Genomic DNA, 13,438 nt, shown 5'->3' with positions numbered 1-13,438 from the left:
GAGTGCGACCTTGTCGGGAAGGAGTGGTCGAGGGCATTTGGCCCTGAGTTTGCGCAGCAAAAAATGCACTAATTGTGCTAGTCAACACACTGCACTAAATGTGCACTCCAAGGACCTAGGGTGTCTGATGGTGCGATGATCGAACAAAGGTTCACCCGGGTCAAGAAGACATCTTCTTCCATGCGCTTGGTCTGTCGGGCGTGTATAACCGTCATTCGGAAGTCGTCCCCCAACACTATTTCCTCACGTAACAGGAATCCGACTGAGGTAAGTCCTACCAATCCTCACCTTCTGAGGCGCATCTCTCCGCTTGCCATTCATCCACCACTGCCAATGATGGTGATGGGTAGGAGTCCTCGTCTGAGGAGTGGACTGGAGGGGGGTTCAAGTCTTTCGGTTCTTTTTTACCAGAGCTTTGCCCTTAACTCTAGCTGCTAGGTAAGTTGTCCCTTTCCAATGGCGTTTAGGACCTGCCAGCTCTCTGGAAGCTTCCGGTTCTGTGAGGGCTTCCTTGTCTGTTGACCGTGTCTGAGGTTTGTGGCAGCACCTTCATGACAGCTTTTTCTACGGCGGCTACACCGGCTTTGATCAGTGCCTGTAGGTCTTGCGTCGGTGGGGGGGTGTAACTCATGTTGGGAGAGTAATCATGTTGGGGAACAGTGACAGACAGTGGGCTTGAGTTATATGCATAAAATACACGCCATGGGGTGCCAGGCTTCAGGTACAACTGGGGCTTGGCCAGAAATTGGTCAATGTTGGGTGTCACTCAGTGACAATTCCTAGATGTCAGTGCCAATATGAGAGAGGCTCACTCTCTAATGTACGGAAAAGGGTTTCGTGATCTGGGATACGTGGAAGTCTCATATTTAGAGATGTACCGAATAGTTCGCAGGCGAATAGTTCCCGGCGAACATAGCTTGTTCGCGTTCGCCAAGGACGGCGAACATATGCGATGTTCGGTCCGCCCCCTATTCGTCATCATTGAGTAAACTTTGACCCTGTACCTTACAGACAGCAGACACATTCCAGCCAATCAGCAGCAGACCCTCCCACCTCCTGGACAGCATCCATTTTAGATTCATTTGGAAGCTGCATGCTTCTTTTTTTTTTTTTAGACAGAAGTGTGTTATATTTGAGCATGCTAGGCTGAACGTGCGTATATCATGGCTAGTTGCACTGAGGGTATGAGTATACAGCAGTACACATTGTTGTGAAAGATGGCTGTCATGTTTAGGGTGTAGCTTGCACGTTATCAACTGTATTTATATCAGCAGCTCCACCACTAGTTATAAATCAAGTGTGAGTCGCCCCATGAGATGAGACTAGTGAATAACATAATACATGAACGGTTAAGGTAAAGGCATGTAAGGAACTACGACAATAAACTCTTTAGGAGGTGAAATAATGACATGTTTAAACGCTTGCTACTTTACGATTAGTTAATGTGCAGAGAGCAGTTCATGTGATCAAAGGCATGGTGTGGAGGATCGGCTATAGTGGGACATGGTTGGCAGGCTGCTGTTTACTGCTTGTGCTCATCCGATCCCTTCTGGGCGCCAGGTGCAGACCCTGGGAGTCCCTGATACCTGGAACAACAAAGGCAAGTCTCTGGCTGAGTGCCGGGTTCGCGGCTTGAGGTGGTGGAAGCTTGTTTTGTCGGGTGGTTGGATCTGTCCCGGTGGGGCTTCACGTCCGGTGCCGGATTGTGGTGGCTTAAGGTGGAGGCGAGTGCTTGACGTGGGGCAGGCTCTGCATTTCTGTTTGTGCCTCCTGTCCCGTCTTCGACGCCTTTTCCGTTGGTGGAGTTTAATGGGGACTGCTTCGCTTAGCTGTGGTGGAGCTTGTTGGGGCTGTGGTGGAGCTTGTTGGGGCTTCCTGCTTGTTACTTGCTTCCAAAATTGATTAAAGAGTCTGTCCAGCTTAGACTCAATATCCTGCCATGCTTTGCTGGTACCAGGAGGACACGCGGCTGCCGCCATATTGGGAGAGTCGCAGATGAGTATGTCAGCCTGGGCGGCTGTGCTCTGTGCGTCCGTTAGCTCCAGACAGCCTCTTAGGGGTGGACCGGGATAACCCCCACCGGTCCTGCCGGGAAGTAGCTGCTCCTGGGCATCCCGGGATCGGGAGATTGGCTGCCTCTCCCGCCCGGTGAGCACCAGGCCACACTTGCCACGCGGAGGTAAGACTCTATCGAGTTGCTGACCGCTATTAAGCATGTCGGGTCGGTCAGGTAGGAGCAACATTGCTGGGTCATCCCCTTCTGGGGTGCAATTCGCTTGTTGATAGCTGCTTAAAGTGAGATATTGAGGGAGCTCACACGAAGTGCGTCTTTTCTCCATGACAGCTAGGCCCCGCCCCCCGGAAGCTGCATTCTTAGTGAGAGGAGGGACAGTGTAGCTGCTGCTGATTTAATAGGGAAATCGATAGCTAGGCTAGTGTATTCAGTGTCCACTACAGTCCTGAAGGACTCATGTGATCTCTGATGTAAGGACAGCACCCCAAAAAGCCCTTTTTAGGGCTAGAACATCAGTCTGCTTTTTTTTTTTTTTGGTGTCACAATAGCTTGCATTTAAAAAAAACAAAAAAAAAAACTTTTTTGACTGTAATATAATAGCAGTCAGTTTCCTTCACACGTGTGCGTTTCAGGGTCTGCCAGGGCACAGTGTCACACCAGTGCAATTCATATCTGGTGTAACAGTAGTGTACATTTAAAAAAAAAAAAAAAAAAATACAATTTTGACTGTAATAGATTGATAGGAAAGTTAGTTGTCTGCAAGCGTGTGTGTCAGACCTACAGCGTCTACTCTGCCAACTTCTGCCAGTGCACAGTGCCACTCATATCTGTTGTCAGAGTAGCTTGTACGCATAATACCACTAATCAAAAAAAAATTACAGGCAGAGGCAGGCCACCCCGCAGGGGCCATCGTGGTCGTGGTGCTGTGATTCCCTTTGGCCCTAGAATAATGCCCAGTGTTCAGAGGCCACGTACCCTGAACTCGAAAAGTTCTGAGGACATAGTTGACTGGCTAACACAGGACACCCAATCTTCTACAGCTTCCGCTCGGAACCTTGATGCACCATCCTCCTCCAGCTTAGCTTCGGGCACCTCTCAAGTTACTACTCGCCTGCCTGCCGCCACCACCAACATTAGCACCACAGCCGCTTCACTTGATCTGTCAGAGGAGTTATTTACACATCAGTTGGAAGAAATGAGTGATGCGCAACCATTATTGCCAGATGATGTAGATAACAGGGATATGTCTCTGTCAGGCAGCATTACACACATGGACGTACGGTGTGATGATGATGTTGTACCCGCTGCTGCTTCCTTTGCTGAGTTGTCAGATACAAGCGGTTGATGAAGCGGTTCATGATGACGATGCGTCCGTGGATGTCACGTGGGTGCACGCTAGAAGAGAAGAAGAACAGGGGGAAAGTTCAGATGGGGAGACAGAGAGGAGGAGGAGACAAGTTGGAAGCAGGGGGAGGTTGTCGCAAGGAGCTAGTGGCACAGTCAGAAAGCATGCATCGGCACCCGGGGTCAGCCAGACAGCACGCCAATCAACGCATGCTGTTGCCACCACCAGAATGCCGTCATTGCAGAGCTCAGCAGTATGGCATTTTTTTGGTGTGTCTGCCTCTGACAACAGTTTGCGGTGTTTGCGGTGCGTTAAACGGGGAGTTTGGTCTGTCACTGTGAAGCGGGCGTAACCCTTACACTACCTGATCGATACAACATCATACCTGATGTTTTAAAGCACGTTATTCCAAACAATTTAGGAATGTTAGGTGATTTATGCCCTTTATGGATTAAAACCAGACTCTGCATCAACTATGTAATTTTCCATGGGAGTTTTGCCATGGATCCCCCTCTGGCATGCCACAGTCCAGGTGTTAGTCCCCTTGAAACAACTTTTCCATCACTATTGTGGCCAGAAAGAGTCCCTATGGGTTTTAAATTCGCCTGCCCATTGAAGTCTATGGCGGTTCGCCCAGTTCGCGAACATTTGCGGAAATTCGCATTCGCCATTTGCTAACGGAAAATGTTATGTTCGCGACATCTCTACTCATATCTCTCTCTCTCTATATATATATATATATATAGGGGGGATACCCCTGAAACTACTGGCCTGGGAGGTGGTACCACTGAGGTTTGCAACCTCTGTAGAGTTGCCAGGTGACGTGTATGAAAAGAGGGTTCACCCCAGTTGTAAGTCAGAGTTGTACCTCCGTGGTCAGGCACAAGTAATGTATATATAGACAGCATTTGCTGAACTGGGTTATATGGGTACCATGAGAGGGGGCTCACCCCTGTAGCGTCTGCCTGTGCAGAGTCCAGCTCGTAGATAACTGGGGGCTCACCCCAGGTGGTGTGCCATGTAAAACAGAGGACACCCACATATGGCAACTTTGGCACAGTGACTTGTATGATAAACTAATTCAGTAGAGTGTAATCAGGTTAAATCCCCAGTAATTGGTATGTCACACAGTATTTGTGCAGGTATATATAAAGCACTTCCACAATCCCAGGCGTCTTTTTGACACGTTTAAGTCTCTTCTTCGCCCTGCTGTGACCATCCCCCAAACTAACCATACAGCCGATCGCTTTGCATGCTAATTTACCGACAAGATTGAACAGCTAAGGAAAGAATTCTCCCCACCTTGCCGTTCTCCTTCTCAACCACACATAGATCATGCCTTTCTTACCCTTCAGACTTTCTCCCTGGCTACTGAACAAAGGTGGCTGCGCTTCTCCTTTCCTCTCGCCCCACCACTTGCCCGCTCGATCTCGTCCCATCTCACCTCATCAGGTCTCTCTCCCCTTGTCTTGTGCCTTCCTTAACACACATCTTCTTCAACTGCTCTCTCTCTTCTAGCATTGTCCTTGCAAATCTTAAACATGCCACTGTAGTACCTATCCTGAAAAAAATATCTCTTGACCTGTCCTCTCCCTCCAACTATCTCCCCATATCCCTGCTCCCTTTTTACTTAAAGCTTCTGGAAAGACTCGTCTTTGCCCGTGTGTCTCACTTCCTCAATTCCAACTCTCTCCTTGACCCTCTTAAGTCTGGCTTTCGCCCTCTCCACTCTACTAAGACTACTAAGTTACTATCGACCTAATCGCAGCTAAATCCAAAGGCCACTACTTCATACTAATTCTTCTTGACCTCTCGCTGCCTTTGAAACCGTTGGTCATGTTTCTTCAAACTCTTCAATCACTCAGTCTCTGTGACTATGTCCTCTCATGGTTTGCCCCTCTTACATCTGCATAGGCATGCCCCTTCTCGGTCCCTCCGCTCTGCCCGTGACCTTCTCCTGTCCACTGCTCGCACCCGTACTGCTCGCACCCGTACGGCCGTTTGCAGGACTTCTCGCGGGCGGCTCATTTCCTATGGAATAGCCTGCCTACCCCCATCAGACTCTCCCCTAGTCTTCAATCCTTTAAGAAGTGCCTTAAAATCCATCTCTTTAGGAAAGCTTATGGCCTCGCAGAGTAACTTCTACCTTAAACACCTGTCGCTTGCTCTCTCCTAAAGGGCAGCACTCTACTCTCTCCTCCAACTCTGCTTCACTCCCAGCTTATTTTATTGATATTTCTGTCCTAATGTGCTTTATACCCCACACCCTATAGACTGTAAGCTCTATGAGCAGGGTCCTCTTCATCCTATTGTTCCTGTAAGTTTTCTTGTAATTGTCCTATTTATAGTAAAATACCCCTTTCATATTATTGTAAAGCGCTATGCTGTTGGCGCTATATAAATGGCGATAATAATAATAATAACTTCACCATATAGGACAGTTCCAGTTCAGAAGCATGTACCTGGTAAGAATGAGGAGCACTTTGCAGGAGTTTCCAGGATACGTTTGCAGCAGGTAAGTAATCCTAGATTCCAGATCGCATTAATATCATAGAAACATAGAATGTGACGGCAGATAAGAACCATTCGGCCCATCTAGTCTGCCCAATTTTCTAAATACTTTCATTAGTCTCTGGCCTTATCAATAGTACATAACTTTTAATAAAGCTACTAATGAAAAACTCAAACAAATAAGGTATAGAAGACATGCAACAAGTAAGAGAATCACAAAGTAAAATACTCTGACCTGTGCAGACTGGAGCAGCAAACAAAGAGGAAGTGCTCTGGCTGGCAGGGCCTTTTATAGAGTTGGAAACTTGTTTCTGATTGGTTGTCTGTTATGATCTGTGCTGCTGGATTTTACAGTAAAGAGTAATGCAAAATATGAAGCCTCCTGTCATGTGATAAAATTGTGTTCATCCCTATGTAAACTTGTGTACATCAAAATATGTTATTAACTGGAAAATATGAAAAAATAAATATATAAAATACCGAAGTCCAAAACACGTTCTCAAAGTGACAGAGGATCCTGGTGATTCTAAAACATGACCATGATAATAGCAGTCATTCTGAAATAAATCATAAGCAGGTTATATAAATGTTAACAAAAACATTAAATGGAAAATACATATTTTCACAAAATTTAAGTCAAAGTGTGTGGTACTTTTGCATCTCAAAGCTTACATAAGCTAAGTAAAATAACACTGTGATATAGAGTAGCTTTAGACAAAAGCTGCTGTACTAAAGGACATAAAGTAGGATAATTAAATACATATGCATGTAAAATGTAATCTAAACAGCCGAAATGCATAATAATTCATGAATCATCAACAGTGCTTAGCATTTATTTATTCATAATATCAAAGATTTTACATTCAAAAATAATTACCAGTTTTGTCATTTATACTAAATGTTGCAAAAATTATAATTTAATAACTTGCTGTCAGAATATCTCCATAAAATGTTAATTTTACTCAGGTACAAACCCATAATTCCTAAATTAAACCCCAGACCTCCATCTAGTAATAACTATATTATTGAGTTTTCACCATTGTCTGTGGTGCCTGTGAACTCTCATTGCTTATTTCAGCTACTGTTCCAGTTTCTCCAAAGTGATCCGATTCTGCTTTACCGGTTCCTGACTTTGGCTCGGTTTTCCAGACTATGATCTCTTTAATCCCAACTGTACCTTGGTCTAATTTGACAGTCTTCTCGAATAACAGACGAGTTCACTGTTAAAGGAACAATATAGGGTCACAAATATGTATTCCAGACCCCTAGTGTTAAAAACTCCATCTAGACCCCCCTTAATATAGTAAAATGCTATCTTTATTCCAGTATGCTGTTGCTGGGTCTGCCCCTGATCTTCCTCCTTGGCTGATATCATCAGAAGTGATCATCCTAGCCAATCACAATGCTTTCCCATAGGAATCAGCCTATCAGCATCTCCTCAGAGAGATGTAATGAATCATTGAATCTCTATGAGGAAAGTTCAGTGTCTCCATGCCGAGAGTGGATACACTGACTGTCAGTGCTGCTGCCCCAAGAAACAACTCTAGGAGACATCTGAGGAGTGGCCAGTGGTGGAATCCCTATGCAGTAATGTAAACACTGGCTTTTCTCTAAAAACAGTGTTTCATTAAAAAGCCTGCAGGGACTGATTATACTCGCCAGAACAAATAAAACAAGCTGTAGTTTTTCTGGTGACTATAATGTCCCTTTAACTCTCCAGAGTCCGCCAAGGCCTGCTGTACCTTCGTCTATACTTGGATTGATCTGCAGATACTTTACTCTGCTCGCGGTAATGGACTCTCTCTTTCTATCAATACCTCCAAGTATATAAAAAAGTAATAATTTATACTCACCTCTAATTTTGTCAGAAAATTCCCCAAAGCTGCAGCTTCTGCAGTGACCCTTTGTTTAATCGAAAATCTGAAGGGAATAATTTGTCTGTTCTTTGTGGGAGGCTAGCTTATGTGACTTATATTGACTTACTTTTAAAGCTGGCTAGTAATTTCATGTTTTATTTTTATTATTGACGGTCATGTGTGTTCCATTATTATAAACATTAAAGGATCACTATAGGCACCCAGACCACTTCAGCTTAATGAAGTGGTCTGGGTGCCAGGTCCATCTAGGATTAACCCTGCCTGTTGTAAACATAGAAACATAGAATGTGACGGCAGATAAGAACCATTCGGCCCATCTAGTCTGCCCAGTTTTCTAAATACTTTCATTAGTCCCTGGCCTTATCTTATAGTTAGGATAGCCTTATGCCTATCCCACGCATGCTTAAACTCCTTTACTGTGTTAACCTCTACCACTTCAGCTGGAAGGCTATTCCATGCATCCACTACCCTCTCAGTAAAGTAATACTTCCTGATATTATTTTTAAACCTTTGTCCCTCTAATTTAAGACTATGTCCTCTTGTTGTGGTAGTTTTTCTTCTTTTAAATATAGTCTCCTCCTTTACTGTGTTGATTCCCTTTATGTATTTAAATGTTTCTATCATATCCCCCCGTCTCGTCTTTCCTCCATGCTATACATGTTAAGATCCTTTAACCTTTCCTGGTAAGTTTTATCCTGCAATCCATGAACCAGTTTAGTAGCCCTTCTTTGAACTCTCTCTAAGGTATCAATATCCTTCTGAAGATAGGGTCTCCAGTACTGTGTACAGTACTCCAAGTGAGGTCTCACCAGTGTTCTGTACAATGGCATGAGCACTTCCCTCTTTCTACTGCTAATACCTCTCCCTATACAACCAAGCATTCTGCTAGCATTTCCTGCTGCTCTATTACATTGTCTGCCTACCTTTAAGTCATCAGAAATAATCACCCCTAAATCCCTTTCCTCAGATGTTGAGGTTAGGACTCTATCAAATATTCTGTACTCTGCCCTTGGGTTTTTACGTCCAAGATGCATTATCTTGCACTTATCCACATTAAATGTCAGTTGCCACAACTCTGACCATTTTTCTAGTCTACCTAAATCATTTTCCATTTGGCTTATCCCTCCTGGAACATCAACCCTGTTACATATCTTAGTATCATCCGCAAAAAGACACACCTTACCATCAAGACCTTCTGCAATATCACTAATAAAAATATTAAAGAGAATAGGTCCAAGTACAGATCCCTGAGGTACCCCACTGGTGACAAGCCCAAGCTTCGAATATACTCCATTGACTACAACCCTCTGTTGCCTGTCACTCAGCCACTGCCTTACCCATTCAACAATATTGGAATCCAAACTCAAAGATTGTAGTTTGTTGATAAGCCTTCTATGTGCAACAGTGTCAAAAGCCTTACTGAAATCGAGGTAAGCAATGTCTACTGCACCACCCTGATCTATAATTTTAGTTACCCAATCAAAAAAATCAATAAGATTAGTTTGGCATGATCTCCCTGAAGTAAACCCATGTTGTCTCTGATCTTGAAATCCATGTGTTTTTAGATGTTCAACAATCCTATCCTTTAACATGGTTTCCATCACTTTCCCCACTACTGAAGTTAGGCTTACTGGCCTATAGTTGCCCGACTCCTCCCTATTACCTTTCTTGTGAATGGGCACAACATTCGCTAACTTCCAATCTTCTGGGACTACTCCTGTTATCAATGATTGGTTAAATAAATCTGTTAATGGTTTTGCTAGTACACCACTAAGCTCTTTTAATAGCTTTGGGTGTATTCCATCAGGTCCCATTGACTTATTTGTCTTTACTTTTGACAGTTGAAATAGAACCTCTTCCTCTGTAAACTCACGTGTAATAAATTACTCATTTATCCTTTTTCTTAACTGAGGTCCCTTTCCTTCATTTTCATCTGTAAATACAGAACAAAAATATTCATTGAGGCAGTCAGCTAGACCTTTATCCTCTTCTACATACCTTCCTTCTTTTGTTTTTAATCTAACTAATCCTTGTTTTACTTTTCTTTTCTCATTTATGTATCTAAAAAAGGTTTTGTCCCCCTTTTTTACTGACTGTGCTATTTTCTCTTCTGTGTGTGATTTGGAAGCTCTTATAACTTGCTTAGCCTCTTTCTGCCTAATCTTATAGGTAATTCTATCTTCCTCACTCTGGGTTTTTTTATAATTACTAAATGCTAACTTTTTGTTTTTTACTATTTTGGCTACATCTGTGGAGTACCACAGTGGTTTCTTGAATTTTTTGCTTTTACTGACAAGCCTAATGCAATTTTCTGTTGCCTTCAGTAGTGCAACTTTTAAATAATCCCATTTCTTTTGGACTCCATTTAAATTGCTCCAGTCTGATAATGACTCCTTTACACATATTCTAATTTTGGAAAAGTCTGTTTTTCTAAAGTCTAAAACTTTTGTTTTTGTGTGGTGTGACTCAGTCACTGTTCTTATATTAAACCACACTGACTGATGATCACTGGATCCTAAACTTTCACCTACAGTAATATCTGATACCAAATCTCCATTTGTTAACACTAAATCTAGTATGGCCTCTTTACGAGTTGGCTCCTCAACGACTTGTTTTAGAGACAATCCCAGTAGGGAGTTTAGAATATGTGTGCTCCTGGCACAAGTAGCTATTTTTGTTTTCCAATTTATATCAGGAAGATTAAAGTCACCCATGATGATAACTTCCCCCTTCATTGTCATTTTAGCTATTTCTTCAACTAGTAGATTATCTAACTCTTCAATTTGTCCTGGGGGCCTATAAATCACACCTACACGAGTTACTGTGTGATTACCAAATTCTAACGTAACCCAAACTGACTCTATGTTCGCCTCACTAACCTTTATTAGGCTAGATTTTATGCTATTCTTTACATACAGGGCCACCCCTCCCCCTTTCTTGCCTTCCCTGTCTTTTCTATATAAAGAGTACCCTGGTATTGCTATGTCCCAGTCATTTTTCTCATTATACCATGTCTCAGTAACAGCGACTAAATCTACACTATCAGTTGCCATTATTGCCACAAGTTCATGGATCTTATTCCCTAAACTGCGAGCATTTGTAGACATGACTCTAAGCTTATCATTTTTTAACACACTTGCTACAGGCACCTTCTGTCCTTGTTTTGGGGGACAATTGGATTGATGTTTTATCACCCTTTTGCCCCCCCCTCCTAGTTTAAATACATCCTAGCAAAACCTCTGAACTGCTCACTGAGAACATTTGTTCCCTTTTGAGAAAGATGCAAACCATCTTTTTTGTACAGTTTATTTCCATTCCAAACAGAGCTACCATGAGCAATAAAGCCAAATCCTTGCTCCCGACACCATTCACCAAGCCACAAGTTAAAGTCCCTAATACGCATCCGCCTGTCATTCTGAGTGTTATGCACAGGCAGAACTTCAGAGAATGACAATGTGGAAGCAACCTGCCGTATATCATTGGCAAAAACACTAAAAACTTCCTTAACCTCTGAAACCTCATTGCAAGCCAAGTCATTTGTCCCTAAATGGACAAGTACATCCAATTCCCCTTCCTGCTTTGCTTGCTTAACAATATTACCGATACGTCTCCTGTCTCTGTGAGCAGTAGCTCCGGGAAGACACCTCACAAGACCACCATTGTCCATCTCCACACCTCTTATGATGGAATCCCCCACCAACAACTGCTTTCTATTAGGCCTCACCAAGCCTCTCTGCACAACACCACTAGCCTCAGTGCCTCTCTGCACAACACCACTAGCCTCAGTGCCTCTCTGCACAACACCACTAGCCTCAATGCCTCTCTTCACAACACCACTAGCCTCAGTGCCTCTCTTCACAACACCACTAGCCTCAGTGCCTCTCTGCACAACACCACTAGCCTCAGTGCCTCTCTGCACAACACCACTAGCCTCAGTGCCTCTCTGCACAACACCACTAGCCTCAGTGCCTCTCTGCACAACACCACTAGCCTCAGTGCCTCTCTGCACAACACCACTAGCCTCAGTGCCTCTCTGCACAACACCACTAGCCTCAGTGCCTCTCTGCACAACACCACTAGCCTCAGTGCCTCTCTGCACAACACCACTAGCCTCAGTGCCTCTCTGCACAACACCACTAGCCTCAGTGCCTCTCTGCACAACACCACTAGCCTCAGTGCCTCTCTGCACAACACCACTAGCCTCAGTGCCTCTCTGCACAACACCACTAGCCTCAGTGCCTCTCTGCACAACACCACTAGCCTCAGTGCCTCTCTGCACAACACCACTAGCCTCAGTGCCTCTCTGCACAACACCACTAGCCTCAGTGCCTCTCTGCACAACACCACTAGCCTCAGTGCCTCTCTGCACAACACCACTAGCCTCAGTGCCTCTCTGCACAACACCACTAGCCTCAGTGCCTCTCTGCACAACACCACTAGCCTCAGTGCCTCTCTGCACAACACCACTAGCCTCAGTGCCTCTCTCCACGACACCACTACACTCTGAAAGTGCAGAAAATGAATTATGTAGAGCAACAGACTGTGCAATATGCCTTTTATCCACAACTCCAAGTCTACCAGATCCTACAGTAATCCATCTGCCATTACTAGTATGTCTCTGCGGCAGTGGCTTTGCAGCAGTTCCAGCCTGAGTTTGTTTACCAGATAATTTACAAATCTCAGACTTCAAAAATACAATCTCCTGCCGCAAAATAGAGAACTGTCTACAGATTAGACAACAACCAAACCTCCAAAAAGTGGAACGTGAAACAAATGCAAAGCAACTATTACACTGAACTAAGTCTGCCATTCCAATGAGGTGAATAATTTAAATCAAACAAACCTTAACTTTTTATTTATCCTCCTGAATACCTCGGATTACCTCCAGGTTATCTCCAGAATATCTCCAACCACACACACTTAGAAGCAACACTCTCCAGAATATCTCCAACCACACACACTTAGAAGCAACACTCTCCAGAATATCTCCAACCACACACTTAGAAGCAACACTTAGATGAAGCAACCAAGCTCTATTAGCCAAGCTAATGACAACTACCCTTATATACTCCTAAAATCACCTCCCACTAGGAATGTTTAACACCTGGGTAGGCCTCTGCTTATTAGCAAACAATAGCTAATTTAAATAGCAATCAATAGCAAGTAGCTACCTAATCCAATCAAATGCCTTATAATTACCAACAGGAAATCAAACCTTGTGCAGTCAGTAACCTTTTCCTACAGATGAATCTTACCTGTAACAGTAAAAAAGAACTCTTAGCACAGCTCTTAGACAGTTGAAGCTTCTGTAAAACTCTCCAGAATATCTCCAACCACACACACACTTAGAAGCAACACTTTGTAGCAGGTTTACAAATGGGTTAATCCAGCCTCTAGTGGCTGTCTCATTGACAGCCGTTAGAGGTGCTTCCGCGCTTCTCACTGTGATTTTCACAGTGAGAAGACGCCAGCGTCCATAGGAAAGCATTGAGAATGCTTTCCTATGGACTGACTGACTGCGCGCGCGGCTCTTGCCCCGCATGCGCATTCAGCCGATGAGGGCGAAAAGGAGGAGGAGAGTTCCCTGCGCCGAGGGAGCCCGGCAGGGGAAAACAGGTAAGATTTAACCCCTTTCACCCCACAGAGCACAGCTGGAGGGGGACCCAGAAGGTGGGGGGACCTAGAGACCCT

The sequence above is a fragment of the Pelobates fuscus genome, chromosome 3, assembly GCF_036172605.1.
Source record: "Pelobates fuscus isolate aPelFus1 chromosome 3, aPelFus1.pri, whole genome shotgun sequence".
Taxonomy (NCBI): Eukaryota; Metazoa; Chordata; class Amphibia; order Anura; family Pelobatidae; genus Pelobates; species Pelobates fuscus.
The sequence above is the reverse complement of the archived record's forward strand: the minus strand, read 5'-3'. Positions refer to the sequence as shown.